Raw genomic sequence first — 7392 nt, 5'->3', positions numbered from 1 at the left:
CGAGAAACTCATAGTGACCATACCTGGTCCTGAAAGCCGTCTTAGGGATATCAGACTCCCTAACCTTCAACTGATAGTAGCCAGACCGAAGATCAATCTTCGAGAAAACAGTGGCACCCTGGAGTTGGTCAAATAGATCGTCAATCCGTGGCAACGGATACTTGTTCTTGATCGTCACTTTGTTGAGCTCTCTGTAATCGATACACAGACGCAAAGACCCGTCCTTCTTCTTAACAAATAGAACCGGAGCTCCCCAAGGCGAAGAACTCGGACGAATGAAACCCTTATCTAGAAGATCCTGCAACTGCGTCTTCAACTCTTTCATCTCGGTAGGAGCCATCCTATACGGAGCCTTAGAAATAGGAACCGTACCTGGAGCAAGATCAATAACAAACTCTACATCTCTATCTGGCGGCAAACCCGGAACGTCATCCTCAAACACATCCGCAAACTCCCTCACCACATCAATATCATCAATATTCAACTTAATCAGTCTATCCATATCCACAACAGATGCTAGAAAAACATCACAACCTCTACACAATAGCCTCTCAGCACCAAGACACGAAATAAAAGGAAGGACCAGCGAAGTACCTGAGCTGGCGAGAATTCCTCCCTGGTCATCATCTGCAAAAGTCACCGACTTAGCAACGCAATCAATAACAGCACGATAGGTCGACAGCCAATCCATGCCAAGAATAACATCAAAGGCAACCATCGGGATCACAATCAAATCAGCAAAGACCTCTCGATCAACAAAACGAACGGGGCACGCATACACTATGGAAGTCGGGCACAAACATCTCCCGAAGGCAAAACAACACTAAGCTGAAGGGGAATAACAGAAGGAACTATACCCAAAGATCTCAAAAACAATTCAGACATAAAAGAATGAGTAGCACCAGTATCAATCAAAGTAGTAGCTACTCTGCCTGAAATCAAAATGGAACTAGAGATTACAGAAGAATTACGATTAATACCTTCCTTAGTCATCGAAAAGATACGACCCTGCACCTTCTCCTGGCTAGCTCCCCTAGGACAATCTCTGGAAATATGGCCTGGCATGCCACAACGATAGCAAGAACGAGTGCCAAATCTACACTCTCCACGATGGGGTCTGCTACACTTGGGACACAAAGATCTCTCAGAATCAGACGGAGCAACTGGCACTGACGGTGGCCTAGGACTCTGATCCACCTTGCCCTTCCCCTTGAATCGATCTCTGCCACGCTGACCTGAACTCTGGCCTCTTTGAACATTAGCCTGGTGCCTCGCCTGTCTCTCCCTGGCGATATCTTTCTCGTCCTGCTCTGCTAGCAACGCCTTGGACACAATCTCCTTGAAAGTCACAGCCTTGGACATATTGATATCACGCCTGATCTCCGCTCTAAGGCCTCGAATGAAGTGAGCACCTTTATCTTTATCACTGGTAGCAATGTACGGAGCAAAAAGGCAACCCTCCTCGAACTTGAGAATATACTCGTCCACATTCAAGCTCCCCTGACGAAGCTCCAAGAACTCTGTGACCTTCCTCGCTCGCAGTGCATCAGGAAAGTACTTGTCGTAGAAAAGCTCAGTAAACTCAGACCACTTCAAAGTAGAAACATCAATGCCAACCTTGGTCGCATTCCACCACAAACGTGCAGCTTTAACCAGCATGAAAACAGCACAACTGATACGGTCTCTGTCCTCATAGTGGAGATGATCAAAAATCGCCTCCAAAGCCTTGACCCACTCTACTGCAGCTAAAGGATCGGAGCTGCCTGGAAACTCGGGTGGATCCATCCTCTTAAACGCAGAAAAGATAGCATCAGAACCAACTGCTACTGGAGCAACCTGCCCCCTACCTTGGTCTCTGCCCTGGCCTGCTCCTTGCAGTCTAAGCAACTGCTGGATCTGCTCACTGTGAACCTTAGCCTGCTCCTTCAGTAACTTGCCGAACTCGTCGACAACTCTCGAGGACGAACTATCCTCCCCCTCTGACGCCTTACGCTTAGGAGGCATCCTCTACTCTACAATGCTCACAAGATACCAATCAATACATAACAATAGATAGATGCAAAGAAAACATACCCGGACAGTTGAAAGTAGACGAAGTCATATGCATTGGTCCGAAGAACACCGCTCTGATACCACTAAATGTGACACCCCGATCCTCTTTTAAAATAAATACGCAGCGGAAATAAAATTTTCTCTTTAAAATATACGGAAGGAGTTTCAAAATACATTTCATCAAATATCTTTACAAAATAAATACATGATCATTTAAATGACATAACAAAAACAAAACATCATTCCTATGATCATGCCAAAATCCTCCTTCCAACGGTGTATGCATATGACCCCCGATCTACAGTCAACGTCCCGAGGCACCACTCTGATCTGCATCACATGAAAATAACTGAAATGAGAATAAATCTCAGCAAGTGGAACTCTTATATAACAATGAACAATAACTCTGTAAAACATCTCTTTGAAATCATAAATACCATCAACTCTGAACTGTAAACTCTGAATATCAATAATATAGCAATAGCATAAAATATGATGGTATTTCTCTTTTGCTCTGGGGATTGATATCAATAGTATCTCTGCTCTGGGGTTGCTCGTATCCCAAATCGATATAAATACCGATAACTCTGAGGGATATAAGCCTCTGGGCGATGATCATCTAATATTGCATGCAATCTCTGACTATGTATTTATCAATCCGAAAACATTTAAACTCTTCTCTGGTTTTAACAATCACTTTGAACTCTATATATCTCTTTGTATTCCCTTTAATCAATAATGAGACATACAATGCCTCCAATACATATAACAATACATACTATGGATCAAATGAAAGGGAATAACACAATAAATTCTTTGAAACACATACATATAAAATCATGTGAGCAAAAGGAATGAATTTCCACTTACAAACCACAACAAACACCTCAACTTAGCTCTTGATCACCACCTACAACAAATAATCCACAAATAACACCAATATCAACTAAATATCCAAGATTACAAGCTAAATAATCCATAAATCCACATAAACAACCAACCTAAACAACTCTTAATTTACAACCTTAACAGAATCGCACCAAAAACTTACCCAAGCTTCCTAGCACCAAGGAGAACGTCGATCTCAAGTCGAAATTCCAAACAAACGCTTGAATCGAAGATAGGAAGTGAAAGAAATGACCAAAAACCCTAGAAATGGAGAGAAAAGTCGAGAATGGAGGAGAAAAGAAAGGGAAAGTATGGCCAACCACTCCAAAAAGTAGCTTAAAAACTCGCCCATACCTTCACCGCGGGTGCGCCAACACAAGGACCGCGGGTGCGCAATGGCTACGGCATACTCAAAAATTCTGGAACACGAACAGCGCGGGTGCGGCGACGCAAGCAGCGCGGGTGCGGTCTCTACCGCAGGGGCGGTCTCTACATCACCGCGGGTGCGGTGTGCTCACGGCATTCCAACTCCAAAACAGCACAGTACACCGCGGGGGCACTCCAGTTAAGAGCGCGGGTGCACTCAAGCCACGGCAAAGCACTATTCCCATGCAATTAGAATCGATCCGAAACTCTGAAACGAACAACCAACATCAACTAACACCTCAAGACAATAAAACTAACAATACTATAGCCCAAAAATACAACTCTGAACATCTAATCAAATATCCCAAATAACAAACGAAACTTAAATCGTACCGTACACTGGGCTCGGCTATTACATTTTCTACTAATTGTCATCCTCAAACGGATGGACAAACTGAAGTCGTCAATAGAACTTTGGGAACACTTTTGCGTGCTATTCTTAAAAAGAACTTGGATTGACATTTCTATGGACTTTATTTTGGGGTTGCCTAGGACTAAGAAGGGTAGGGACTATATTTTTGTTGTTGTGGATAGATTCTCTAAGATGACACATTTTATAGCTTGTCATAAAACCGATGATGCTTCAAACATTGCGGATTTGTTCTTTAGAGAAGTCGTTAGGTTGCATGGCATGCCTATGACTATTGTTTCTGATCGCGATGTTATATTCTTTAGTTACTTTTGGAATACTTTATGGGCTAAACTTGGCACAAAATTATTGTTTTCTACTACTTGTCATCCTCAAACGAGTGGACAAACTGAAGTCGACAATAGAACTTTGGGAACACTTTTGCGTGCTATTCTTAAAAAGAACTTGGATTGACATTTCAATGGATTTTATTTTGGGATTGCCTAGGACAGAGAAGGGGAGAGATTCTATTTTTGTTGTTGTGGATAGATTCTTTAAGATGGCACATTTTATAGCTTGTCATAAAACCGATGATGCTTCAAACATTGCGGATTTGTTCTTTAGAGAAGTCTCTAGGTTGCATGGCATGCCTAGGACTATTGTTTCTGTTCGCGATGTTAAATTCTTGAATTACTTTTGAAAGACTTTATGGGCTAAACTTGGCACAAAATTGTTTTTTTCTACTATTTGTCATCCTCAAACGGATGGACAAACTGAAGTTGTCAATAGAACTTTAAGAAGAACTTTGATTTACATTTCTATGGACATTATTTTGGGGTTGCCTAGGACTAAGAAGGGGGGGGGGGATTATATTTTTGTTGTTTTTGATAGATTCTCTAAGATGGCACATTTTATAGCTTATCAAAAACCGATGATGCTTCAAACATTGCGGATTTTTTCATTAGAGAAGTCGTTAGGTTGCATGGCATGCCTAGGACTATTGTTTCTGGTCGCGATGTTCAATTCTTGAGTTACTTTTGGAAGACTTTATGGGCTAAACTTGGCACAAAATTGTTGTTTTCTACTACCTGTCATCCTCAAACGGATGGACAAACTGAAGTTGTCAATAGAACTTTGGGAACACTTTTGCGTGCTATTCTTAAATGGAACTTGGATTGACATTTCTATGGACTTTATTTTGGGGTTGCCTAGGACAAATAAGGGGAGGGATTCAATATTTGTTGTTGTGGATAGATTCTCTAAGATGACACATTTTATAGCTTTTCATAAAACCGATGATGCTTCAAACATTGCGGATTATTTCTTTAGAGAAGTTGTTAGGTTGCATGGCATGCCTAGGACTATTTTTTTTGGTCGTGATGTTTTATTCTTTGGTTACTTTTGGAAGACTTTATGGGCTAAACTAGGCACAAAACTGTTGTTTTCAACTACTTGTCATCCTCAATCGGATGGACAAACTGAACTTGTCAATAGAAATTTGGGAACACTTTTGCGTGCTATTCTTAAATAGAACTTGGATTGACATTTCTATGGAATTTATTTTGGGGTTGCCTAGGACTAAGAAGGGGAGGGATTCTATTTTTGTTGTTGTGGATAGATTCTCTAAGATGGCACATATTATAGCTTGTCATAAAACCGATGATGCTTCAAACATTGCGGGTTTGTTCTTCAGAGAAGTCGTTAGGTTGCATGGCATGCCATGGACTATTGTTTTTGGTCGTGATGTTATATTCTTTAGTTACTTTTGGAATACTTTATGGGCTAAACTTGGCACAAAACTGTTGTTTTCAACTACTTGTCATCCACAAACGGATGGACAAACTGAAGTTGTCAATAGAACTTTGGGAACACTTTTGCGTGCTATTCTTAAATAGAACTTGGATTGACATTTCTATGGACTTTATTTTGGGGTTGCCTAGGACTAAGAAGGGGAAGGATTCTATTTTTGTTGTTGTGGATAGATTCTCTAAGATGACACATTTTATAGCTTGTCATAAAACCGATGATGCTTCAAACATTGCGGATTTGTTCTTTAGAGAAGTCGTTAGGTTGCATGGCATGCCTAGGACTATTGTTTCTGGTCGCGATGTTAAATTCTTGAGTTACTTTTGGAAGACTTTATGGGCTAAACTTGGCACAAAATTGTTGTTTTCTACTACTTGTCATCCTCAAACGGATGGACAAACTGAAGTCGTCAATAGAACTTTGGGAACACTTTTGTGTGCTATTCTTAAAAAAAACTTGGATTGACATTTCTATGGACTTTATTTTGGGGTTGCCTAGTACTAAGAAGGGGAGGGATTCTATTTTTGTTGTTGTGGATAGATTCTCTAAGATGGCACATTTTATATCTTGTCATAAAACCGATGATGCTTCAAACATTGCGGATTTGTTCTTTAGAGAAGTCGTTAGGTTGCATGGAATGCCTATCACTATTGTTTCTGATCGCGATGTTATATTCTTTAGTTACTTTTGGAATACTTTATGGGCTAAACTTGGCACAAAATTGTTGTTTTCTACTACTTGTCATCCTCAAACGGATGGACAAATTGAAGTCGTCAATAGAACTTTGGGAACACTTTTGCGTGCTATTCTTAAAAAGAACTTGGATTGACATTTCTATGGACTTTATTTTGGGGTTGCCTATGACTAAGAATAGGAGAGATTCTATTTTTGTTGTTGTGGATAGATTCTCTAAGATGACACATTTTATAGCTTGTCATAAAACCGATGATGCTTCAAACATTGCAGATTTGTTCTTTAGAGAAGTCTCTAGGTGGCATGGCATGCCTAGGACTATTGTTTCTGTTCGCGATGTTAAATTCTTGAATTACTTTTGAAAGACTTTATGGGTTAAACTTGGCACAAAATTGTTGTTTTCTACTACTTGTCATCTTCAAACGGATGGACAAACTGAAGTTGTCAATAGAACTTTAAGAAGAACTTTGATTTACATTTCTATGGACATTATTTTGGGGTTGCCTAGGACTAAGAAGGGGGGGGGGGGATTATATTTTTGTTGTTGTTGTTGATAGATTCTCTAAGATGGCACATTTTATAGCTTATCAAAAACCGATGATGCTTCAAACATTGCGGATTTTTTCTTTAGAGAAGTCGTTAGGTTGCATGGCATGCCTAGGACAATTGTTTCTAGTCGCGATGTTAAATTCTTGAGTTACTTTTGGAAGACTTTATGGGCTAAACTTGGCACAAAATTGTTGTTTTCTACTACTTGTCATCCTCAAACGGATGGACAAACTGAAGTTGTCAATAGAACTTTGGGAACACTTTTGCGTGCTATTTTTAAATAGAACATGGATTGACATTTCTATGGACTTTATTTTGGGGTTGCCTAGGACAAATAAGGGGAGGGATTCTATATTTGTTGTTGTGGATAGATTCTCTAAGATGACACATTTTATAGCTTTTCATAAAACCGATGATGCTTCAAACATTGCGGATTAGTTCTTTAGAGAAGTTGTTAGGTTGCATGGCATGCCTAGGACTATTGTTTTTGGTCGTGATGTTATATTCTTTGGTTACTTTTGAAAGACTTTATGGGCTAAACTTGGCGCAAAACTGTTGTTTTCAACTACTTGTCATCCTCAATCGGATGGACAAACTGAACTTGTCAATAGAACTTTGGGAAGACTTTT

The sequence above is a fragment of the Primulina eburnea genome, unplaced genomic scaffold (genome assembly GCF_022965805.1).
Source record: "Primulina eburnea isolate SZY01 unplaced genomic scaffold, ASM2296580v1 ctg1082_ERROPOS296376+, whole genome shotgun sequence".
Lineage (NCBI taxonomy): Eukaryota > Viridiplantae > Streptophyta > Magnoliopsida > Lamiales > Gesneriaceae > Primulina > Primulina eburnea.
This window is presented reverse-complemented; position numbering follows the sequence as displayed.